Source organism: Neofelis nebulosa, chromosome 8, assembly GCF_028018385.1.
Source record: "Neofelis nebulosa isolate mNeoNeb1 chromosome 8, mNeoNeb1.pri, whole genome shotgun sequence".
NCBI classification, from domain to species: Eukaryota; Metazoa; Chordata; class Mammalia; order Carnivora; family Felidae; genus Neofelis; species Neofelis nebulosa.
Genome location: NC_080789.1, coordinates 24156291 through 24180686, shown reverse-complemented (window position 1 = coordinate 24180686; position 24396 = coordinate 24156291). Strand labels below are relative to the sequence as shown.

The 24396-nt window shown below is 39.0% G+C and overlaps 1 pseudogene; it reads right to left on the bottom strand.

Moving 5' to 3' along the window:
- Positions 1–19778, bottom strand: part of LOC131483790 (tigger transposable element-derived protein 1-like) — a 52918-nt pseudogene extending 33140 nt beyond the window's left edge.
- Between the last annotated feature and the right edge of the window lie 4618 nt (positions 19779–24396).

Genomic DNA, 24396 nt, shown 5'->3' with positions numbered 1-24396 from the left:
TTCCTTGCAAGGATTACTCTAAAGTATTCTGTCTGGCCAAGTCCTCTTGAACTACTTCCTTTCAGTGGTAGTCCAGAAATGAACCCATATGCTGGACTTACCTCTCTTAGTGACATTACCACTCTATGGAAGATCTTCAGAGAATTGTGACCAGTTTAGTGTTTTTGTGAACAGGCTTTCATCACTCCCATGACTAATATAGAGTTGTCTATTTATTATTCTTTTGTTCCCTCTTCTTTTTTATGGCTACTTTGCATTTCACTTTCCTGTGTGTTGCCAGGCATGATAAGCTGGAGCAGAGATACTTGGTATAATGGTTTCAAATTATAATATCAGTACACTTTTGATGCCCCTAGATAATTAATGCTGAAATTCACAGCCAGCAGTGGTAACAAGAGTCAAAAACAACTCTTAAGAATAATGCAGTGTGCTTAATAATTGGTTCATTTTTTTTCTCTGCCTAGTAATCAACTTTATTTTTCCTGCTATGACAAAGACTGGTTGGGGAAAATTCTTATTATGTGACAGTCTCCTCCTTGACCTCATCCAAGTATGAAAGACATTTTATCTGTTCAGTGGGTGACTGGGAATCCCAGACAGTATTGTAGTCATGGCTTTTCTATTTCTATTTGGAAATAACAGTAACTACAATATCACTCAACTCTTTGGAGACCTGAGCTGCAGCATTAACAGTCATCTCACGTTGGTTTATTGCATGACCATTAAACAACTTTGAAAATCAGATTTTCACTGTTAATAATTAAGTAATTAGAGAGTTACGAGCTTTGACAAGAGTTCTTCATCTTTTGATCCCTACAGGGAAAATAAAAACAACAAAATGAAAGTTAATATACTGAAACCGCTCACTGGTTTTCAAGTTTTCAAGGTTTTCAAGGTTTTCAAGTCCTACAAATGCCCTGCCATTGAAATTTCAGGGAGCGATGGACCAAGCACCTCAAGTATGATTATTTTCCCTTTACTCTTCCAAACTTATGTCTTATTGGAGATATTCTCTGTCTTCTCCCAGAGATAAATATGTGTGACATTGCCTGGGCAACCCTTTGGAAATTTCCCACATTCATTCAGAGCTTTGCAGAATACTGAGAATCCGTTTTGAATGTTGATAGAGTCAGAGGAATGGTGAATGGGGTAAGAATTGAGCACTAGGAAATAAGAAAGACCTTGGAGTGTTATTTTGCCTTGAAGTAACACAAACTGATCTTGAAGGCTCAGTGTCTTATTATCTTTCTCTTTGGCAAGTTGCTTAACTTCTCTGACCCTTGGTTTCTTACTTGTATAAAGGGATGATAATACTCGTTTTAGAGATTCCTGGGATTAAATAAAACAGTTCATGATAAGCTCCCAGCATAGGGTCCAGCAAATATAATTCTCAATATATATGAGTTTCTTTGTCCTTCCTTCTCAAAGTAAAATTTCTTTGCAGCTCCTGAACACATAAAACTTCCTTTAAAGATTTGTTGCTGTCAGATCTACTCTTGTGACTGTCTCTCGCATCTATATCTTCCTTTCCGTTCCTGTTGCCAGGAATGGCAGATTGATATCCCAAGTTCAGATCGAGATCCTTAGGATATGATTCCAGTTATTCGATAGGCCTGCTTTGAAGCCTTCAGTGGTTTTCCATTGCATGCCTGGAAATATCCCAAACCTCTTAGCTCAGGGAGGTGGGGCCTTCCATGTTTGAATCTTCTACTTCCCTTTCCAGCCTCTTCCCTGAGTTCCCTACACATGCTAATTAAATCATGCTATTCCTTTCTTTCTGAACATTGCTCATCCTCATCTGCTTCTTTGTCTTTTCTGCTTTAGAATCTCCTCTTCACCATCTTTACTTGACGAAGTCCTATCCTCAGGGAAGGCCATTGTCAGTGTTCTGCGCAGTCTAGGATGTACCCTCTCTCCTTCCCAATCCCACCTCAGAAGGATTTCTCCCTCTGAAAGCTCCCCTAGCATTTTTTCTTTATTTGACCATGTCTAAAATGTTCTTCCCCATCCTCCCAGCCTTATTATCTCCTATTCATTCCTAAATCATGTGTCCAACTGCTGGGTCTACATCTGTCCCCTTAGGTATATGCAGCCTTCAGGGCACTTCATGTTATTAGTCTGATTATCCCATTAGTGTTTGTCACCCATTCGCAGGAGTGGAAGCTCTTCTAGGGGAGGAAGGGTGCCTGTTTTTCTCTCTGCTGTTTCCTCAGTGCCTGGCAGAGAAAGCACTCCATAAATGCTTGTTGAATCAATAAGTAAAGTATACTACTTGCCACATACTGCCTTTCTCTATAGCTATTTGTATCCATGACTGTCACATCTGTGTCACTGAGAACAGGGGCTGTGTCATATTAAACCTAATCAGCCCCACAGCACCTAGTTCAATGCCTTGTTGATCATAAGTGTTCACTATTTGTGTGGTAAAAACTGAGTGAACACAGAAACAGAGTCTTAGGCTGAAGCCTACTGCAGGCACTTTGAGTGATACAGCAGCTCTCTGTATGGGGCGAGGGGAGACTAAGTCCCCTTCAGGTCTAGTAGGAGTCTTCTCATTTTAGTAAACAAAACACTTGGCAGTGGCTTATGAAAAACTTGATTTTCAGATCTCATTCATAAATGGCAAAATTTTTTTTCAAGAAAAAAAAAACCATTCTTAAAGCAGAGGTTAAAGCATAAATCCTTTAAATAACAAAAACAGAAGCGTGCCCCTTCAGCCCCATGTTTCCGATGGAATGGGCTTTCTCTGGAGATATAATTTCCTTGTTCACCATCTTTCTTTTAAATTGCCCAATCCATCAGGAGGGGGGATTTGTGCCCCACCTGTGGCGAGACATTTTAAAAAGACGAGACATTTGATTGCTATGTTTAGATTTATGGGGATTGAGATGACCCTGAAGATTAAATGAAGAAGCAACTGTGAAAAAGAAACCGAAACGGGGAGAAAATTGATTTTTAAGTTGAAGACATATTGGCGTTGAGAGGTTTACATGAGGAGATAGGTCAGAATGATAAGGGCCAGGTAGGTCTGGGAGGGGCACCCTGAGGGGAAGCCGCATTGTTTAATTGCTGCTGGTATAGTCCCGGTTGACCTTCAGGAGGCTCTGAGAATGATGATAGTGTGAGACTTGGGTTTTAGAATCACATTTAGTGAACACCTCACCAGAGCTACAGATGGACCTCGGATTTGATCTTCCTGATGAAGCTGAATTAAGACAGGGTAGAAGACAGATAATCAAGAGTGCCCATGAGATGAAATCCCTCAGAGTTATTTTTCAAAATGAGACAGCCAGCAAAAATACATTGCCTGCTAAAACAAAAGCAATTTAATCAGTGAAGGTAAAAATATGATTTTTTTTTCCAAAGGCGGGGGGAGGGGGGGGGATTGTCTTGGGAACTTTCCCAAAATATGTAAGTTTCATTAAGGGATATTTACTCCTGCATACCAAAGTTGATTTATTTCTGCTTCCTTCTAGGTCACTGGTCTCTCATCTGTTCTTCTACATTTTGCACTGTAACATCATTCCTTTTTTGCCTTTTCTCCATCATGTTATGGTGACCTCAAAAACACCTCTCCAGGACTGATTGTGGAACTTCAATGGCACCCAGTCACATTCAGTATGTTTTGAGTAATTGCTGTTTACTGTTTAACAGTACTGTAGGATTTAAGCTATAGGTCCTGTCCTCAAGAATCTAAAGGACTTTTGAGGATACCAAGCACATACGTGAAATAATGAATAAGCGTTTAATCCATAGACGTTAACTTAATAGGAGCTCATGAGAAGGAAGAGGGTCCTTTGGGCCGGCCCATCATGGTAAAAGTACCTGAAGCAGATGGGACTTAGCACACTGGAGAACAGAGAAGTCATGGAAAGCTCAGTGTTGGGGGAAGTAGACTAAAAAGTCATGGAGCCCAAATTGAACATGGAGGTGATGAGTAGCCATTGAGGAGATTGACTTGATAAGACTAGAAATTCATTAGTAAGGAAAAGGGAGTATCAAGTGAAGTATAATTTGTGGACTTTGGGTAACTGTAGCAAAGGGAGTTATATGTTCTGAGAACATAATTATATAACTGTTAAATCATTTATATTTTGCATTTATGAATTTATGCATAAATACGTGGATGGGAACACTGGATCCTATAATTGTGTTTCTTTGTTTCTCATCCTTGAAGCCATTCTGTTGATACGCCCCCCCCTGCCCCCCACGCACACCTCACACACTATGCAAAGCACTGTGTTAAGCATAAAGCTCCATGCAATGCTTATAAATATGATTGATTTTTCAGGGGGGAGGGGAGATAGCAGATTTTGTTCTGAGCACATCCTTCTTACTAGATAAATGCGCTAAAAAGACTACTATATGGCCTTCTGCATGAGGGATAGAAATTACTAGATACAAAAATTCCCATTAATAAATTCAGTGAGAACAAAATTACGGTAACTAAGTGGTTTAAACACCAGATTGTTCTTTAGAAATGTCCACTTAAAAAAAATGGACTAAGATGCTTGGGCAATTAAAAACATATCAGGAATGATATAAGAATATCTCCTGATATATAGGTAAGAGAGATGAGTAAGGAGAAAGAATTTGCATTTAGTTATATTATAAAAAGAATAATGAAGGTTATTCAAGCCCCGAATTTTAAATGATAGCAAACTAGAGTGATAAAGAATAAGAGAATAAAATTCAGTGGCTATGGAGGCAGCATGAATTATTGAATAAGGGAAGCACTGAACTGAGAATCTATGAAAATTTTGAATTCCTTGTGCAAATTCAGTTCCTCTGTTCTAAAGGGATTCTACAATCATCATCAACAACCTCATCATCATCACCACCACCACCACCATCACCATCACCACCACCACCACCTTTTCCAGCTAGTTCTTGGGTTATTTGCTCTCAGACCTCTTTCTTAAACTTTTCCTGTTCTACCCTCAGGAGCAGGAGGCCTGACTGCATTTGCAAAGGTCACATGTCAGCAAGCATTTTGCAGTGTTGTCAGGAGATTGGAGGGTGGGAGGAAGGGAGAAGTCAGGTTATTTCTCTACCCCACTCTCTGCCTTGGCTGCTGCTTCTCCATTATTCTAGTCATTTCAGACTGGCCCTATTGCTCTGGCTTTAGTTAGGTGACCCGGGCCCTGGGCTCTGGAACCACAAGCACCCCTCCTCTACTGGGCTTGGAGGAAGAGACTTCCTGTGTTGCTGAGCTCTCAGTTGCTTCACTGTTTCCTTTGGCTATTCATCTCTTTCATCATCTGTTCTATAAAATCCCCTCTGTTAAATTCCCTCTGTTTTAAATACTGTTTTTCTGGTCTTACCCTGACTGCTATGCTGGTTTCCCATGGATAATGCAAAGAATGAAATAGTATAGTAGATCAGTCTTAGATATGTGGAGAAAGGCACTCATACATGTTCAAATAATAATTTTTATATGATACCTCATGAATCTAGAGTAATCATATTTAACACTATAGGCTTTCACAGAAGTATTACAAGGCTTACTCACGGGATAGAAATCTCCTGGTGGCTTGAAATTGTCTCTAAGTATTGCTTTCTAGATTGTCATAAAATATTGATAAATTCCCAGGTTCTGGAATGTATCCAATGTATATAATGTGAAAGCAACCCAGATAAATGCTTCTCAGTGTTAAATTTATTTTAGCTCCTTTAATAGGGATACATGCTTATTTTTGTATGGACAAGTTATTGTAATACTTTGTCCGTTGCTTAATTGATTTGGCCAAAGAGCGGCACATCATGGTTGTATCAGTGTGTACCTTTGTGAATCAAGTATATCTGAAAACAGTACTGCTAATACAGGTAATATTGTTAGAGCTCTGTTAGTCTGATATCCTTAAAGTCCTGATTCTTCTGGGAAGCCTTTTTGTATGTTGTTGCTTATAATGGGTGAACTTGCTTCTGGTCCTCTGGTACTTTGACTCCATATCATTTTTGTCACAAGTGTAGTTAAAAAAAAAAATCTACTCTTATGCTGAAATCACCTGGGGGGGGGCTCCTTGTTAAAAACACAAATGCTGGGGCGCCTGGGTGGCGCAGTCGGTTAAGCGTCCGACTTCAGCCAGGTCACGATCTCGCGGTCCGTGAGTTTGAGCCCCGCGTCAGGCTCTGGGCCGATGGCTCGGAGCCTGGAGCCTGTTTCCGACTCTGTGTCTCCCTCTCTCTCTGCCCCTCCCCCGTTCATGCTCTGTCTCTCTCTGTCCCAAAAATAAATAAATAAAAAAAAAAACACAAATGCTGAGTCAGAACCTCTGGAAATAAGGCATAAAAACTTAAATTTTAATAATACGATTTTTTTAACGTACTAGAGTTTGCAAAACATTGGGTACCAATGAATGCAGAATTCCCATTAGTCTGTATTTTATCTCCTCAGTGAGATCAGTGGCTTCCAGGGGAAAGTTTTCTTCTGCTAATCTGTCTTCCCTACATTGCCTGGCAGAGTAATAAGCAATTAGTAAATGTGCAGTAAGTATTTGTAGAATTGATTTGAATTCTTTTATCAACCCAAATATGAGGAGTAATTTCTTAAGCATTATCTTAATGATAATGATTATTGTTGTTCTTGAAAACAATGAACAACACTGACATAATTATCTAGCAAAAGCAGGTAAATCTACATTGAAAGAATAGAATGAGCATTAATAGAAAATTTGCAAGCATTGATGAAACGTATAAGGATAATGATAATGGACATTATAAAACAGGAATTTAAAAAGAACAAATCATGCCAGAAGAATTTGATTGCTTTTTTTGATAGAGCTGCAAGATCAGTAGATAAAAGTGATGTGAAATTGTAGATGCAATCTATCTCAATTTTGGTAAAGTGTTTGATAGTGTCACATGAAATTTTCCATCTTGAATTAATTGAAATTGGCTTTGGTGTGAACCTCTTGTCTGCTAGATGCTACAAAATCTGCTAACACAAAATAATGATACATCTTGTGATGAGATATTTCAGAAATGAGAACTAAGTTTGCCTTCAGTTGCCATCTTAGTGTTTGATTTGGAGACTGTATTTAAAGAAGTCGGTGACATTTTCCATTTGTGTTGCATTAAAACTTGTTGGAATCACTAAGGAAAGAGAAATTATACTCAGATGTGTTAAAATATCATAAATATTCATGTTTTATACCATTGACAAACTTCGTGCTTTTAAACATTCTACCAACTTGCACAGTTATGTTCACATATAGCCTTTTCTACACTGTGAATATATAAACATATGCCTATTTCAGACATATTAAGGGTTGCCAGATTTATCACATTAGAATACTAAATGCACTTAGAATTCATTCTCAAACACAGATGTATTAGGAGATCCTAAGAAGTAGTTATAAAAAATGCTTATTCATCTAGGGTTGCTGGGTCAGTTCTTTTAGGTCTAACCTGCTTTTATGGACTGACAGAAGTGTCTAGTGTGAAGTATAATATGGCTTTCCAAGTAGGTATCTTTGGGTATGAATGAGAAATAGCAGATTGAAAAGGATATTGTAATTTTCCATTTTCTATAATTCTGAGGAAAGTATTATCTGAATTTAAAAAATTATGTTTGTGGAAAGCGATAGGAATATTTAGCGATAAAGGATTTGATTCACATATGTCAGAGAGATGAAAATAAATTAAAAAATAAATATTTATAGTTGATTAAAATGGTAACTCAAGGGGTGTGGTGGGTTGAGGGGGTTATCTAATAATATCCAAAGGATATGAACACTGAAGAATTAGTTACCATGGTACATAAATATTAATGAATGGCATTAAGTAAATGAAAATTTAAAGAGAGTGATACCAGGGTGAGTTATTTTAATTCTAAAACTCTTCTGAGAAATTGTTGGGTATTTAAATATGTTAAATATATACATATACATACATATATATATATGTATATATATATTTTTTAGTATATATTTATGTATTTTAATATATTTACATTAGACTAAGACCCAGCATATATGCAGAGAGACTTTTAACTAGAGATAACAACTTATTTCTTATTTTCTCTCTAATTGCATTAATTTTATATTTTTCTGTTTAAGAGAGCTAATGATAATCAACTTGAATTCAGTGTTAAGTGTCAGAACTTCACTAAGCACATTTGTGGGGATTAGCATTTTTACAGAGATTTTATGAATCCTCCCCACAACCCAAGAGGTATTCTTATCTCCTCATTTTATAGAGGAATCTGAGGCTTTGATAGTTAAATGACTCGGCCAAGGTCACATAACTTAGAAGCTGGGATATAAGCTGGGATACAGGCCTGCCTGATTCCTAAACCTGTGCCTTTATTTATTTATTTTTTTTTAGGGTTTTAATTTTAATTACAGTATAGTTAACATATAGTATTATATTAGTTTTAGGTGTACAATATAGTGATTCAGCAGTTCTGTATATCATTACTCGGTGCTCATCATGATAAGTATACTCTTAATCCTCTTCACCTGTTTCTCCTATCCCCCACCCACCCCCTGGTATGCTGTATTGTATTGTATTTTTCAAAGTTTTTATTTAAATTCCACCTAGTTGACATACAGTGCAATATTAGTTTCATATGTAGAATTTAGTCATTCATTACTTACATACAACACCTAGTGCTCATCACAACAAGTGCCCTCCTTAACATTGTCAATTTAGCCCATCCCCCTGCCCATCTTCTCTCCAGCAACCCTCTGTTTGTTCTCTGTGGTTAAGAGTCTGTTTCTTGGTTTGCCTCTCTCCCCCCACCACGTTCATTTGTTCTGTTTCTTAAATTCCATTTACGAGTGAAACCATATAGTATTTGTCTTTCTCTGACTGACTTATTTTCCTTAGCATAATACTCTCTAGCTCCATGCACATCACTGTGAATGGCAAGATTTCATTCTTTTTTATGGCTGAGTAATATTCAATTGTAGATACAAGCCACATTTTCTGTATTGAAATATTTCTCTTTTTTATTTTTATTTTTTATTTTTCTCAGTTTGTGTGTTTGTTTGCTTCTTTCTTTCTTTTACATCCAAATTAGTTAGCATATACTGCAACAATGATTTCAGGAGTAGACCTTAGTGCCCCTTACCCATTTAGCCCATCCCCCCTCCCACAAGCCCTCCAGTAACCCTCTGTTTGTTCTCCATATTTAAGAGTCTTTTATGTTTTGTCCCCTTCCCTGTTTTTATATTTTTTTGTTTCCCTTCCCTTATGTTCATCTGTTTTGTCTCTTAAAGTCCTCATATGAATGAAGTCATATGATATTTGTCTTTCTGACTAATTTTACTTAGCATGATACACTCCAGTTCCATCCACGTAGTTGCAAATGACAAGATTTTTTGATTGCTGAGTAATACTCCATTGTATATATATACCACATCTTCTTTATCCATTCATCCATTGATGGACATTTGGGCTCTTTCCACACTTTGGCTATTGTTGATAGTGCTGCTATAAACATGGGGGTGCATTTGTCCCTTCGAAACAGCACACCTGTATCCCTTGGATAAATACCTAGTAGTGCAATTGCTGGGTCGTAGGGTAGTTCGATTTTTAATTTTTTTAGGAACCTCCATACTGTTTTCCAGAGTGGCTACACCAGCTTGCATTCCCACTAACAATGCAAAAGAGATCCTCTTTCTCTGTATCCTCGCCAACATCTGTTGTTGCCTGAATTGTTAATGTTAGCCATTCTGACAGGTGGTAGAAGGTGGTATCTCACTGTGGTTTTGATTTGTATTTCCTTGATGATGAGTGATGTTAAGCGTTTTTTCATGTGCCGATTTTTGCGTGCTGAGTTTGGTAAGTTCTTTATAGATTTTGGATACTAACCCTTTGTCTGATATGTCGCTTGCAAATATCTTCTCCCATTCTGTCGGTTGCCTTTTAGTTTTGCTGATTGTTTCCTTCTCTCTGCAGAAGCTTTTTATTTTGATGAGGTCCCAGTAGTTCATTTTTGCTTTTGTTTCCCTTGTCTCCAGAGATGTGTTGGGTAACAAGTTGCTGTGACCAAGATCAAAGAGGTTTTTTCCTGCTTTCTCCTCAAGGATTTTGATGGCTTCCTATTTTATGTTTAGGTCTTTCATCCATTTTGAGTTTATTTTTGTGTATGGTCTAGGTTCATTCTTCTACATGTTGCTGTCCAGTTTTCCCAGCACCACCTGCTGAAGAGACTCTTTATTCCATTGGATATTCTTTCCTGCTTTGTCAAAGATTAGTTGGGCATACGTTTGTGGGTCCATTTCTGGGTTCTCTTTTCTGTTCCATGGATCTGAGTGTCTGTTCTTGTGCCAGTACCATACTGTCTTGATTACAGCTTTGTCATATAGCTTGAAGTCCTGGACTGTAGTGCCTTCTGCTTTGGTTTTCTTTTTCAAGATTGCTTTGGCTATTCAGGGTCTTTTCTGGTTCCATACAAGTTTTAGGATTGTTTGTTCTAGCTCTGTGAAGAATGCTGGTATTATTTCGATAGGGATTGTATTGAATATGTAGATTGCTTTGGGTAGTATTGACATTTTAACAATATTTGTTCTTCCTATCCAGGAGCATGGAATCTTTTTCCATTTTTTTGTGTCTTCTTCCATTTCTTTCATAAGCTTTCTATAGTTTTCAGTGTATAGATTTTTCACCTCTTTGGTTAGATTTATTCCTAGGTATTTTATGGTTTTTGGTGCAGTTGTAAATGGGATCAATTCCTTGATTTCTCTTTCTGTTGCTTCATTGTTGGTGTATAGGAATGCAACCGATTTGGTGTATAGGATTTTATATCCTGCAGCTTTGCTGAATTCATGAATCAGTTCTAACAGTTTTTTGGTGGAATCTTTTGGGTTTTCCATATAGAGTATCATGTCATCTGTGACATGACATGATGACATCATGACATCTGTGAAGAGTGAAAATTTGACCTCCTCCTGGCTGATTTGGATGCCTTGTATATACAAACCACATTTCTTTATCCATTCATCAGTTGGTGGACATTCGGGCTCTTTCCATAATTTGGCTATTGTTGATAATGCTGCTGTAAACATTGAGGTGCATGTGCCCCTTTGTGTCATTTTTGTACAAAAGTATTTTTGTATCCTTTGGGTAAATACCTAGAAAGTTGTGGGGTAGTTCTATTTTTAACTCTTTGAGGGACCCGCACCCTGTTTTCCAGAGCAGCTGCACCAGATTGCATTCCCACCAGCAGAGCAAGAGGGCTCCCCTTTCTCCACATCCTCGCCAATACCTGTTGTTTTCTGTGTTGTTAATTTTAGCCATTCCAACAGGTGTGAAGTGGCATCTCATTGTAGTTTTGATTTGCATTTCCCTGATGATGAGTGATGTTGAGCATCTTTTCCTGTGTCTGTTCAGCCATCTGTGTGTCTTCTTTGGAAAAATGTCTACCCATTGCTTCTGCCCAGTTTTTAACTAAATTATTTGTCTTTTGCATTAAACCTGTGCCTTTAATCATGATGCTACACAGACTTCCACAAAGACAATGGGGGCTTTGATTCAGTTCACAAAAGCGATTATTATTGTTTTAAACAGTAAACTTCATTGTTGCTTTTGAAATCCTTCAGTTTACTCAAATTTTATTTAAGCACAACTCTTTTTTTAATGTTCTGTATATTTTAAACTTTTATTATGTTTTTTATTTAAATTCCAGTGTAGCTAATGCACAGTGTTCTGTTAGTTTCAGGTATACAATATAGTGGTTGAAGCATAGCTCTTTAAAGGAACAGATCTGTGGGTAAAATGAGATCTATGTCTGCAGTTCTCAGATTTCCCCTGATGGTCAGAGACATCAGTAAACCCTACCTCAGTCATACTCTATATGGATAATTATGTGAGATTCATGAGCATAAACATGCAATTTTTAAAAAATTCCTGTGGATGATCCTTCAGGAGTGGTGCTCCCAGGAAATGTATGCATTCCCTCAGAGGAAAATCTGATAGTTGAGCCTCGTGGAAAATATTTAACCCACAGAAGATCTGACTCTACTTCTCCTGCTCCTCTCTAATACCACTGTACACATAATGGTATTTTAGGGAAAAATGTATTAAAAGGAAAGAAGGGAACCTGGGTGGCTTGGCTGGTTAAGTGTGTGACTCTTGATTTTGGCTCAGGTTATGATCCCATGGTTTGTGGGAGCAAGACCCACTTAGGGCTCTGTGCTGACAGCAAGGAGCCTACTTGGGACTCTCTGTCTCTATCTTTCTGCCACTCCCCTGCTTGTGCACGCATGCTCGCTCTCTCTCTCTTTCTCTCTCTCTCTCTCTGTAAATAAATAAACATTAAAAAGGTAGGAGATTTTTTAACCTCTCTGGTCTGAACTACTTCATAAAAATGAGGATAAGCAGTTCTGGTCTCAGGTTGTGAAAACTGAGTGCTTGGCTCCATATCTGAGCTTGAGGACATCTGCTTCTGTCTAATAGTGAAGGAACTAGATTTACCTTCCTTCCTCAAATGTCTAGAAAGTCAGGCAACATATATGATACTGGATAGTTTTTAAGAGATTGGACATTATGTCATGATGGACAGTGATTCTTGAGATATGGGAAACAAATGAGGTGAGTCCTATAATTGCACTTGCTCACTGCCCAGAGAGCTTCCAGGCTAAGGTGTAGGCAGGGGGAAGCTGGGTAGATCAGGGCAGTTTCCCTGACTTGAAAAGACAGAGCTAAGAGTTAAGGGAGGGCAGGGCCAGAATTTATAGAGTAAAATATTGTAGAGAAGAGAGGCAAGGAGAGAGAGCTCCAGAATTCTGCAGAGGGTCCCTCTTGAGTCTTTGGCTGAGTAATAGATTACCAGCTCATTGATGAGAGGAAACTACCAAGGATAGGGAGGGAACTACCTGCAAGTTTTAGGGGGTAATACTAGGAGTTCACACAGGCCTGGGACCAAATCCTGTTTCCACCAGCCAGAGTATAAAACCTCATAATTAATGGGGTATCAGATGTCTGAAATTCTGAAAAATTTTGCCTTAGTTGAGGAGAATATTTAGCCCTTGATTAAACACTGCTCTGATCATCCCTGCAAAGCTTAAAACCAAGACCTGAAAGAATTGAATTGTTCCCAAGTAACTTTACAGCATTCCAGAACACAGCTCAAGAAAAGAATACAAAAATATACAACATCCAGCAGTGTAAAATTCATAGTAACTTCCAATAAAAAATTACCAAATCTAAAGTTGACCCCTTACCAGTGGCACCTTGAGTAACTATTCAGATTCTCTAATCCTCTGTTTTCCTTCAAAATAAAGATGACCATAGTACATTTCACAGAACTGTGAAGGGCAAATAACTTCATATAGGTCAAGGACTTAGTGCAGTGCATGGTATATATTAAGTGCTCTGTAGATAATAATCATATATTACTGTTACGGTTATTTATGAAGAACTGTATCTCTTATGCAGACTTTAGGATTTCTGTTGAAGACCCTTCTACTCATACATCTACATGTTCATGAAGTACAGAACAGTACTTAACGTTGTTTAAAGCCCCCTTCACTATGGTACACTTTGGTTTTTAGCAACGCCCCTCAATTTTCTGATGATTAAGTATTTGGGAATTTACTTAGGATAACAAGAATGTAAATAGTTTCTTGACAGACAAAAATCTGAGTTTTGTCAGTTATAGATTTTTATCTGATGGAAATAAAAAATAACAAAAAGAAAATACTGCCATAAAAAATGTCATTATTTGAGAGCCTTTTCTGACAGGAAAAAGGGAGACCAAGATTGACCAGAAGCTTCTTCTGACTGCATCATATGCCAGAATCTCAGTCAGCTCTGTTATAACTGCCTCTCAGGACCTCTCATCCATCCAGCATCATCCTGTGGTCTCCCATCAGTTTTTTCTCTGTCACCAGTCTTATTTTAATCCCACCAAGATCATGGGACCAAGGGTGCAAGAAGTTCATAATGGAGCCAGTGCTACCTCAGTCCTGATGATCCCGTCTCTGATTCTGATCATTACGATTTGGAATATCTGTGGCCTCTATTAATTGTCTTCCTAGTGCAACTATATTTTTAGCAAAACAGAATAGAATCCGTTATATTTAATTTGGTGCTATGGAACCTAACATAAAAATGTAAACTAATTGAAGTGATTTTAATTTAGAATGATTTATTTGTTTCCTTTCATTTTACTGTATGACTGTTAATTTGTAGCATTAAGCAGATTTCCAATACATTTTTTTAAATGTTTAAGGGCCCTTACCCTATTATTTCCTTTCATGACCTTTATTTCTTTGGTTATTGGAGTCTTCATTTTATTTTATTTGTTTTTTAGATGCTGGCACACTGCACCTCCAAAGGTTGTTAGCATTTGTCAGCTCACAGAATGACAGTTCTATTCACTATAGGAGACAAGTCATTTTCTTCCTGAAGAAAGGGGAAGCTAATCTCCTCCCACAGTAACATGTTTTGAGAAACATAATGCAGTGGGAAAATGTACCAATTATTTCGCTGCAAATTGTCTCCATTCTGCTAGATAGACAATCATATCAACATTTTTGGACTTTTTTTTCTTTTTTTTTCTTTTTTTTGCAGTTTTATAACATAACTCGCTTCCTGCAAAGTTAAACTTGATGTTAAAGAAAATGAATGAATGTTCCATGAACTGTATTAGTGATAATGTATTGCTGTGTGGTTCCGGCCAGCTATCATTGAAGATTTCATTCCTGTTGATAGCTTCCATCCAAGCCCTTTAGCAAGAATATTTGTTTTCTATCATACAGGAGCAGGAGTGGGAAAGGCACTGGATCAGTTACTTATTCTTCATGAATTCAGTATAGATAGAGGGTGTTTATTATATAGCCACTTCCCTCTGACCTCTTTAATGACTAGAGGGCGGTGGGAAGAAGGGAATAACTTCATTCTTGAGCCCATGTGCAAACCTGATTGTGCGTAGCTTTAGATTAGAGTCTGACCTGAGTTGAAATCCTGGCTTCAGCATATGCCTGCTGGGTGGCCTTGGACTAGTTGCCCAGCCTCCCCAAGGCTTACTTTGTGCATCTGTAAAAGGGAGATGGTCATTGTACCTTCTCCCTGTGGGGCGTTTTGGAAGATTAAGGGCCCAGCATACTCAGTGCCATACCCAGTACTCAGCAGAGGCTTTGGGTCTATGACCGCTGTGATCATGACTGTAGTCTTAGGCACATATTTCAGTTAAATGAGTTTAAAATGATTATAGCCATTTTTAATGTAAAATTAGCCCTGCACAAACTAAATTTGGTATTTTTTTCCCCAACAGAGTATACTGATACTGCAGACCTATTCAGTGTATGTAGAAGAGGCTATTACAGTTCCTGATACATCAGAAGTGTCTGGCCCGTGTTATTCCCCTACCATATCTGAAGGCAGGTGAAATTAAATAATGAAAAGTTTAGCTGTTTAAAAATTCAGGTGGGGGCGCCTGGATGGCTCATTCAGTTGAGCGTCTGACTGGCTCAGGTCATGATCTCATGGGTCACGAGTTCGAGCTCCACATCAGGCTGCTCACTGCTGTGAGTGCAGAGCCCTCTTTGGATCCTCTGTCCACCCTCCCCTCCCCCACTTGCACTCTCAAAAATAAACATTAAAAAATACAGGTAAAATTTTTAAAAAATACATGTACAGTTTTCAAATTGAGATTAATAATTCAACCTGATAGCTGTAAAGTATTTGTCCTGCTGGGCCCACTTCAACAGTTAGATAAGATCTTAATTTCTAGAGATTGAGGAGACTTCTGTGGCTTATCTATTTCAACCACTGAGTTTGATAATTGAGAAAACTGAGATCTAGAGTGTTTAATTTTTTTTCAAGATTGTGTAATTTCCTATGAACTCAGATTTCTTCCAGCCTAGTTGAACATTTTTTTCTATGGTATTTTCCTATCACCCATTGGCTTTTTAGTAATTTTAGCATCATTTTTATGCAAACAGTGTGCACATCAGGGGTCTCATAAAAATAAAAGTAAGTTACCTATCCTTGCTTACTGTTTACCATATTAATTTGCCTTAGAATTCTTTGTTCAGTGAAGTTCTAGTCAAAGAGTTACAAATTTGGAATTACTGTTATCCAAATCACTATTACTTTATTTTAATAATGTCTGTAATTTCATTGTTCTTTGCATGGTTTTTAACAGGAAAAATTTCATTTGCATGCCTGTGCATTTTCCCATCTTAAAAAGATAAAAATTAAGCTTTTCATAGATAATAACTCAAGGAGAAACCCAACCAGGTTTTAATTTGACAACATGAGTCACGTGCATGCTAGACTCACAGCTTGCATTTTCCCCCTTACTATGCAATTATCTGTAAATGCTATATGTGCTGGGCTAAAATGCTAGGAAGTCTACAATTACATTAATGTAGCTCCTTAATTGCATGTAACGGGATTTTCAGGCTACTGCAACCTATCACATTTATCATATCCCTAATAAAATTACTCAATTTTTTTTGGTCAAAGATCTTTTTATTTACTCATTTAATTTAGAAGAACTTTAAAAATAATTTAATTCTTGAGAAAGTAAATCATTTACAATGAAGGAGGAAATTATGCAGTCCAGGTTAAGAGCTGAACCTACTTAAGAGGCAGTTACCCAAAACCCCATGTCTTGTTGATGAGACACTTTTGTGCCCGGGGCAGCAAACACTTAACAAGTGAGTCATGCCAGGACTCTGCTTAGAAGATTCCTAGCTGTCCTTTGGAGAGGAATATGAATGCTCGTAACTCCTTTGATGTCAAAAACAGGTATCCCTTGATTATATAGAGTAGATATATTCCCCTCCAAAAGTTAGCTGCCTTTAAGGCAAATTTCTTCATGTTAGTCCCACTTGTATTGATGGCCATTAAGAAATTCAACTGGTATTTCAAGACCAAAGAGTGTCCAGCATTTATATTTTTGAGTTCCTAATAAGAGAAAGACACTGGTCTATAAGAAAAGGGATTTCAAAAGTCACTGAAAAATACCCATGCTGACCCTCCAAATACCAAACTCGGTTTCAACCTGTAGTGGAGAGGAAGGAGAGAGTCACGTACTAAGAAGCTGGATAAGCCAGAGGGAGACACCACAGGGGCGCAGAACCTGTGTGAGGTGGGCACAAAAGTGCCTAGTTATGTACTGACCTGCTCCCTCTCTTCTGTTCTTTCCTGTTCTTTCTCCTTGAATCTCTAACCTCATTGCACTTGTTTGTTTGTTCAAAGCTTTCCATTCTGATTTATCCAACCCTCTCGTTGAATCATCCTCTTCTTATAGTCTGGCTAGAGCCCTTGTGTACAAGTGTGGCGGCAGCCAATCCACTCTTTTTTTTTTTTTTTTTTTTTCCCCTGCTTCTGGGGAAACCATGGCATAGAATGGAAAGTATGTGCTTGCTTTTTATCTCCCTGGTCTCATCACCTTTGTATTCTGAGACAGTGGTAACCTCTGGCTGCTCTTCCAGGCTTAGTGGAAGCTTCCTCTGGCTTGTGGTCTCTGGCTCCTGAGAGTTTCATTTGTGTCCTGAACCACAAAGTCGGTAGAGGAGTAACATCCTGTTCTAGCAGTGCTAAGCTCCTCAGAAAACATCTGGACAGTGATGCTTTGGTCAAGGAGCACTGGGAAAAGGAGAGAGAGAGAAACGGGATAGGGACAGAAAGAGAGAAATAGTGAGTAATTACATGTATGTTGAGATGTGGAGGACAGATGGTGATAGGAAGCTATTTAAAGGTAGAAAGTTTCTAATCAAGGTCTGATTCATACAAGTGCATTGAATACCATCCGGGACGGTACAGCATTGAGGTAGCAAGCCCAGGTGCTTGAGCTAAGAGTTATACTCCCATACCAGTTCTTGTTGGCTGTGTCACTTTTGATAAATGAACTTATCCCTCTGTGCCTTGGTTTCATCATCTGGAAAGTGAAGGTAACAACCTTTATAGGGTTGTGGTGAAGCATTCCTAAGGGCCAGAGGGGAAGTGTTAATACAGATGAGCCATTATTACTAGCAGCCCCAGAGTAGAATACCCACTTCACTCTTTCTTATTACATGCCTTGTATTAGTTTTGGGGTCAAAATGAATAGACTTGGATTTTTAGCAAATGTAGGTAGTATCTCTTTGCTTCCTATTAACGTGTATACTGTCACTGAGAAATGCTGCTTGGTAGTCTGCTCTATCTTGAGAAATGTTTGCATTATATGCAGTATATATTTAACATACATGGGGGACAAGGATGCTCAAACACTAGAGACTTTAAATTGTAGCATCTCTAGTGATAAAAAAAACTTTAAGCCTTTCTCCCCTAGAATTATGTCTGCATATTTTCTACGGACCACATGCCTTCCTTCATGAATTTTTTAAATAATATCTCAGTCACCCCAGTCTCTAATTCTAAGTACTTAATATCACATCTGCTAGTATTATATGGAGGTCAGATGGTGCAAGTCCTTGGATTTATCTTTATTTTACCAAGAACTTATCATTTAGGTCTTATTGGTGAACATAAGGGTGATGAAGTAGATGCTAGGAGAATTTCTTATGTTCAGTTTCTTACTCTTTGCCTTTTGTAGGGATTCATATTGTTAGTTAGACAAACAAAAAACAGTAGGAAAGCTTGGGATAATTTTTTTTTCTCAAAGTAATGGAATTATAGTTTTGAAAATGTTGAAATAGGGTGTGATGTGTGGAGGAAAGCTCTTTGTGGCTGCCTGGAGAGTGTGAGAATGTTTAGGGCCAGTGCATTATTTGCTAGCCTGCCTGCCTGCTTGACCTGGTGCATTGGCATCTGAGAGAAATGAATCTCAGGGGAGAATTTATTTGGGTCACCATAGCAACAGAAGGGGGGTGCAAAGATCGGTCTGGAAACCGATAAAGAATGCACACAAGGCGGTATGACAACTGCAATACCTACTTCACTGAGTTTAAATGTTTCAGGGAAAGTCTAATATTTAACTTTTCCAGTGGCATTCAAACTTTTCTCTGGCCATTGGTGGTTAATGTGGCATGACTCAGACTTTGATGTCTGATGTCTTTTTAAGAAGTTAGATTCCCGTAGGAATTCAGTGACTATTACATTTTGAGTCATAATACTCTTGTGGCAGTCTAGTAGGAATAAACTTTTTCTTTTTTAATTATCTTGTTCTATCTTTTTGGTTTCTGACTAATAAAAAAAAATGTTCTTTTTACCGATGTGTACTAACACCGGGTGCCCTTCTTTATCATCCCATTACTGAGCTGAACATTTTAAATGTCATTTAGAAGAACATCATATTGAGCTGCTCACAAAGAAATGCCTTTCATGTTGAGATTCAATATGGGAATTTAATTCAGTCTTGCACTGAGATACTGGAAAGATTAACAGATTATGGGATGAGAATGGAAATGTAAATGACAGATCAGACAAGTCGAGTAGCTGACGTCTTGAATTCCCCAATAAGAGACAGATGAGTAAAATAAGGCACATGTATTTGAATAAGAGCAGGTATAAAAGCAAATGATACACATTTGTTTGAAATCTCTATGCTAGAACTTGGGTGTTGGAATATGTAGATACATGGAAATCTGAAGAGGGTGGGGCTTCCAAAACAACAGCCTTCTTCCAGCCTTTCATATATTTTTATCTTCACCTTGTCCCAAACTCAGTGTTTTTCCTACTCTGATTTCCTGCTTCAGTTTCTTGAGTTCCTGCATGGCATATACTTTTACTTCCTTCCAGGCACTGAGGAGGTTGACCAGTAGTTCTAGTTTGCCTAGGACTGCCACGTTTTTGTTCTCAAAAGTCCCATGAAACTCCACAGTCCCAGTGATACCAGGCAGGTTTGCTATCCCAGTGCTATGTGTTCTCTGCATATTTCTTCCTGCTTCCCACTCTCTGTTCCTCTCGGGGCTCTGTTCTCTGCCACTTTATGATTTGCAAATGGTCCAGACATGTACTACACAATATGTTAGCTACTAGCTACACGTGACTATTTAAATTTAAAACAAAGTAAACTAAAAAAGTCAGTTTCCCGGTCTCTCACTAAGTGCTCAACATGTGGGTCAGCACAGATACAGAGCATATCTAGGACCTGAGAACATTATGTTGGACGGTGCTGATCTATATAACTGAGAATGGAGGTAGCGGCATGCGTTGAAGTGTTCCCTACAATCTATGGCTTGGATATAATGTTAGCTGGAAACACGAAATGCTGAGAGAACCAAGTCATCCTTAGGTTCCGCTTTCTTTGAATTTCTCCTTATACCAACTATGGAACATGTAATAAGGCTATCTGTCATCCTTATTGGGTCATTCGTCAAACAGGTATTGAGCACCTGTGCTGAGATACCATGATGAATGATGACGTCTGCCTTCTAGTAACTTATGGTCGAAAATGAGAAGAAGAGTTGTGATAGTTATCATATAATAAGACTCTTCATGAGACACATACGAGGGGTTGATGTGTGATTGTGGTTGGTAGTCAGAGAGGGCTTTGCAGAGGAGATGATACAGAGCAAGGAAATGAAGAAGCAGAAAAAGGGCAGTGCATGTGTGGTGAAGGGAACAGACATGGAGCTGGACCGTCTGGGTTCGAATCTTGCGTCTTCCCTCCCTCCACCAGTTTACTGGCTGTGTGGCTTTGGGCAGGTTTCCTAACTGATTTGTGCCGTTTTCATCATCTACAGAATGGAGAGAGTAATAGTATCTGTCTCACAGGGTTGTAATGATTGAATGAGCTAATACTCACAAAGCTCATTGAATAAGACCTGGCACATAAAAGCTGTATAACTCTTTGTTAACTACAGTAAACAAGAAGGACACGTAATTAAGATGCAGAAGGTGATGAGTGAGATTACAATAGCATGGGAGGATTAGAGAATCATGGGCTTTCTAGAACTGTAGAGTTAAGATAGTAGTGGTGGCCATGCTGGAGGGTATGTGTGTGGGTGGGTGGGAAGTAGGGTGGGGGGGGGGTATTGAGGAGAGAGGAGAGAGTAGACAGACCTATAAGTGGGGCATGCCAGAGAGTGGGGGTATGATTCTGTAAGTGGTGGGAAATTGTTGACTTTTTTAAGTAGTGGGGAGGGGTTGGAGATAAGATATACAGTTTACAAGATATACAGGACACAAGATATACTAGCTCCCAGTCCAGTGGGCTAGGAGGATGCATTTGAGAAGATAGAATATGAAGAGTCCTGAAAGGAAATTACAAATTTGAGAAAGATTCAGGAGGTTAAAAAAAAAAAAATTGGTGGCGAATTGGCTTACTGGGAATGGGTAAAAGGGTGAAGTCCTGTGTAACAATGTAGTGCTAGTTAGCCTAGTATACTTGAAAATAAGAAAAAAGGTTAAATTTGGGGGCTAATTTCAAAGACGGTTTAACCTGCCTCTAGAAGATGTTGTCACAAAAATATGCTTTTATTCTTACTTATTGCTCTATTGTAAACTCGTAAATGGAGTTTTCATTTTTTTTAAGGAAGTTTTCCTGTGATATGGAGAAAGAAAAAGAGAGAATTTGAGGGTTGAAAGCAATAGGAAGTTTAACATCATTCTGTTATTCTAAGTTATTGCTTTGTCTCTGGAAAAGTAATAAAAGCTTATTTCCCTTATAACTTCATCTGTGTACTCAGGGCTGTCACATTAACCCTACATTAGTATTAGATTTTAATAAAGGACACAATACGGTAGGAAGAAAGATGTTTGCTAAATCTAGAGAGTGGGCCATATAATTTCGTTTTTGGAGGGTTTCTAATATTGTTTTTATTTTTTCATTGTCTTGAAAATGATATTTAACTTTGTCAAATAACTGCAACAGAAAACAAAGGCTGTGTTTGAATAGTACTTGGGAGGTGTTGCTAAACAACATAAGCCGGGGCTTCTGTTTCTTTACTAGTTTACTTCTTGGTAGCATTTTGGAGCCAAAGGGGAGTTGGATCCCTTGCTTGAAACAGAGTTCCTTACATTCATTTCTGGGCTGAGACGTGTTTTTGAGGATGATCTTTGCCAGCGTGCGCCTTTCTTTTCTCCTCCTATTCTTTACTTAGTGAGTTTGGTAATTCCATTTTATGACCTCATACGATCTCTGAGTCTCCAATGACTAATGAGGTTTGGTGCCCCTCCCTCGCCCCCCCCCCCCCCCCCCGAGCTGGTTCCTCATGCTCAGGAAACTCGACGCTGTCCTTGGCAAGTTTTTTCTGAAGCCCTTCTTTCCTCATAGCTCTTTCTGTGGGTCCCAGGCTTCCTATCCCAGGTCATTCAAGCCCAGGTATTTCCGTGGATGGGAGATCTTTTCATCTCACCCCACCACCCCTGGGTATAGATATACTACGGCTCAGACCATTAGTATTTTTTGTTTCCCCTCTTCATTTTGCTTCTTGGCTTTAAGAAGATTAGAAACAAAGGGAGAAGCATAGGGCTGCATATTTGTATTTCCGATAAGGCTTGTTGGAATATACAGGAGAGGCTGAAAATGTCTGGTGAAATGGAATTAAGCAATGGCCCGTGGACTTCATTTGTCTGTGGCATACCTGTCTTATGGTAATAATAAGCAATTAATGGTTGTGAGATTATTTTGGCATTTTTCCAAAAATATTTCCCTTGAGTTTCTGATTTCAAGTGAGGTCAGTACTTCCATAATTTCCTTCCCATGGCAGGTTCCTTGATCCTTCATTAGTATCAAAATATAATAATGTTAGCGACTAACATTTTGAATTGCTTCCTGTGTTTCAGACACTGTGCTAAGTACTTTATATTCATTATTTGTTTTAGTCTGTAATATAATCTCCTGAAGTATGTATAATTATTATCTAGACAAGTAAGGAAACTGAAGGTTAGAGAGGTTGATAGATTTATAAAAAGCTACCCAGCAGACAGTGGAGGAGCTAGGATTCTGATGTAGGTGGTTTGGCTCTAGAATGCATGCTTTTAACCAGTATTCTCTAAGTATTACTTTCCCTGCCAGCCACCAGCCTTTCCCACATACACCTTGCTTCCTAGGAAGTGCTACATATAGTAATGAAGCCTACAGAGATGTCACTGTTCAGTATCTTGCAGAAGTACGTAGCGTCTTGCAGAAACCAGACTTCCTTTGCTTTTCCTGTTAGTCTCGATGAGCATCTAAGTCCTGCTTCTCTGTGGATTCCAAAGTGCTCTTTGGAGACAGAGAAAATTGCCAAAACTCAGCACCTAAGTGTTGAGTTTCCACAAGAGTAACTTTTTTTTTTTTTAAGTTTAGTTATTTATTTTGAGAGAGGCAGAGACAGCAAGTGGGGGAGGGGCAAGGAGAAGGGAGCATCACAAGCTGGCTCTGTACTGTCAGAACAGAGCCCAACACAGGACTCGAACCCACGAACCACGAGATCATGACCTAAGTTAAAACCAAGAGTCAGACGCTTATCCAACTGAGCCAGCCAGGCACCTCATGAGTAACATTTTGATAGCAGTAGCTCAGACTCTTTGAGGAGCAACTCACAATATTTATCATCCCCATTTTTATAGATGGAAAAAGGGACCCAAAAAGGCAAAATCACTTCTCCAGGTTTGAGTTGCAAATCTTCAGAGGTGTCAGAAGTGTGGCCAGGAGATAAAGGAATCTCAACTTTCTTTCAAAGTCCTCTAAGTTTGGGGCTTATAGGATTCTTTTTGCTTCTTCAGCTTATATAATACCACCTGAGTATCTGACCTGACCTCTCCTTTTTTCCTGGGAGAGCTAATGCAGTCACAGCAACAGGTTCTCCTGTGGGCCCAGGTTGGTTGATTCATTTTAAAAACCGTCTTTTGTTGTGCTCTTTCCACTCAGGAAGGGCTCTCGCTTTTTCTCCTGTGTTTCCTCAGTCATGCTGCCTGCTTGCTGCTGAGAAAGACCCCGGAGTATTTTTATTCTGGTCATTCTCTCATTACCCTTGCATAAAGTAGCCACAGGCACAACGTAAGGAGCATTTACAGTGCTTTGCAGTAGACTTGGCATTCATTCCTTTCTGTTTTTCCAAAATGCAGCTACGAAACATCTCCTGATAGTCGGAGAGAGTGGAAGCTGCTCACCCATGGGTCAAGTCCTGTTACAAAGAACGCTGCTGCGGCCGAACCACCTCTGTGTGATGAAAGGGCCTTTTGGCTAGAGCACCCGCCTTTCAGAAAGCAACAGGACAACCATTTACAGCTTCCAGCTACCGTTTCATCTCCTTCCTTTCATCTTGATCACTTTCTGGAGCAGTATTGCATCTCAATATGTGCAGTTCCCAGAGCCCCTTTCAGAATAGCTCTTACTCTCCCAAACTGCACGGCGCTCCACAGAGCCCATCCCTGTCTGCGAAGATTGCTGAAGCCTCCCTCCACCGTTAGATTCAAAGGCGGCTGCTTAGCCCCGCCACCGCTTCTGGTTCTGTGAGCCGCACCTTCATCCTGTCCTGGCCTGCACGCTCTCTGAGCACCTCACACAGTGCCTGGTATGTCATAGGAGCACCCAGAGAAGTCGCCCACAGTGACATGGCC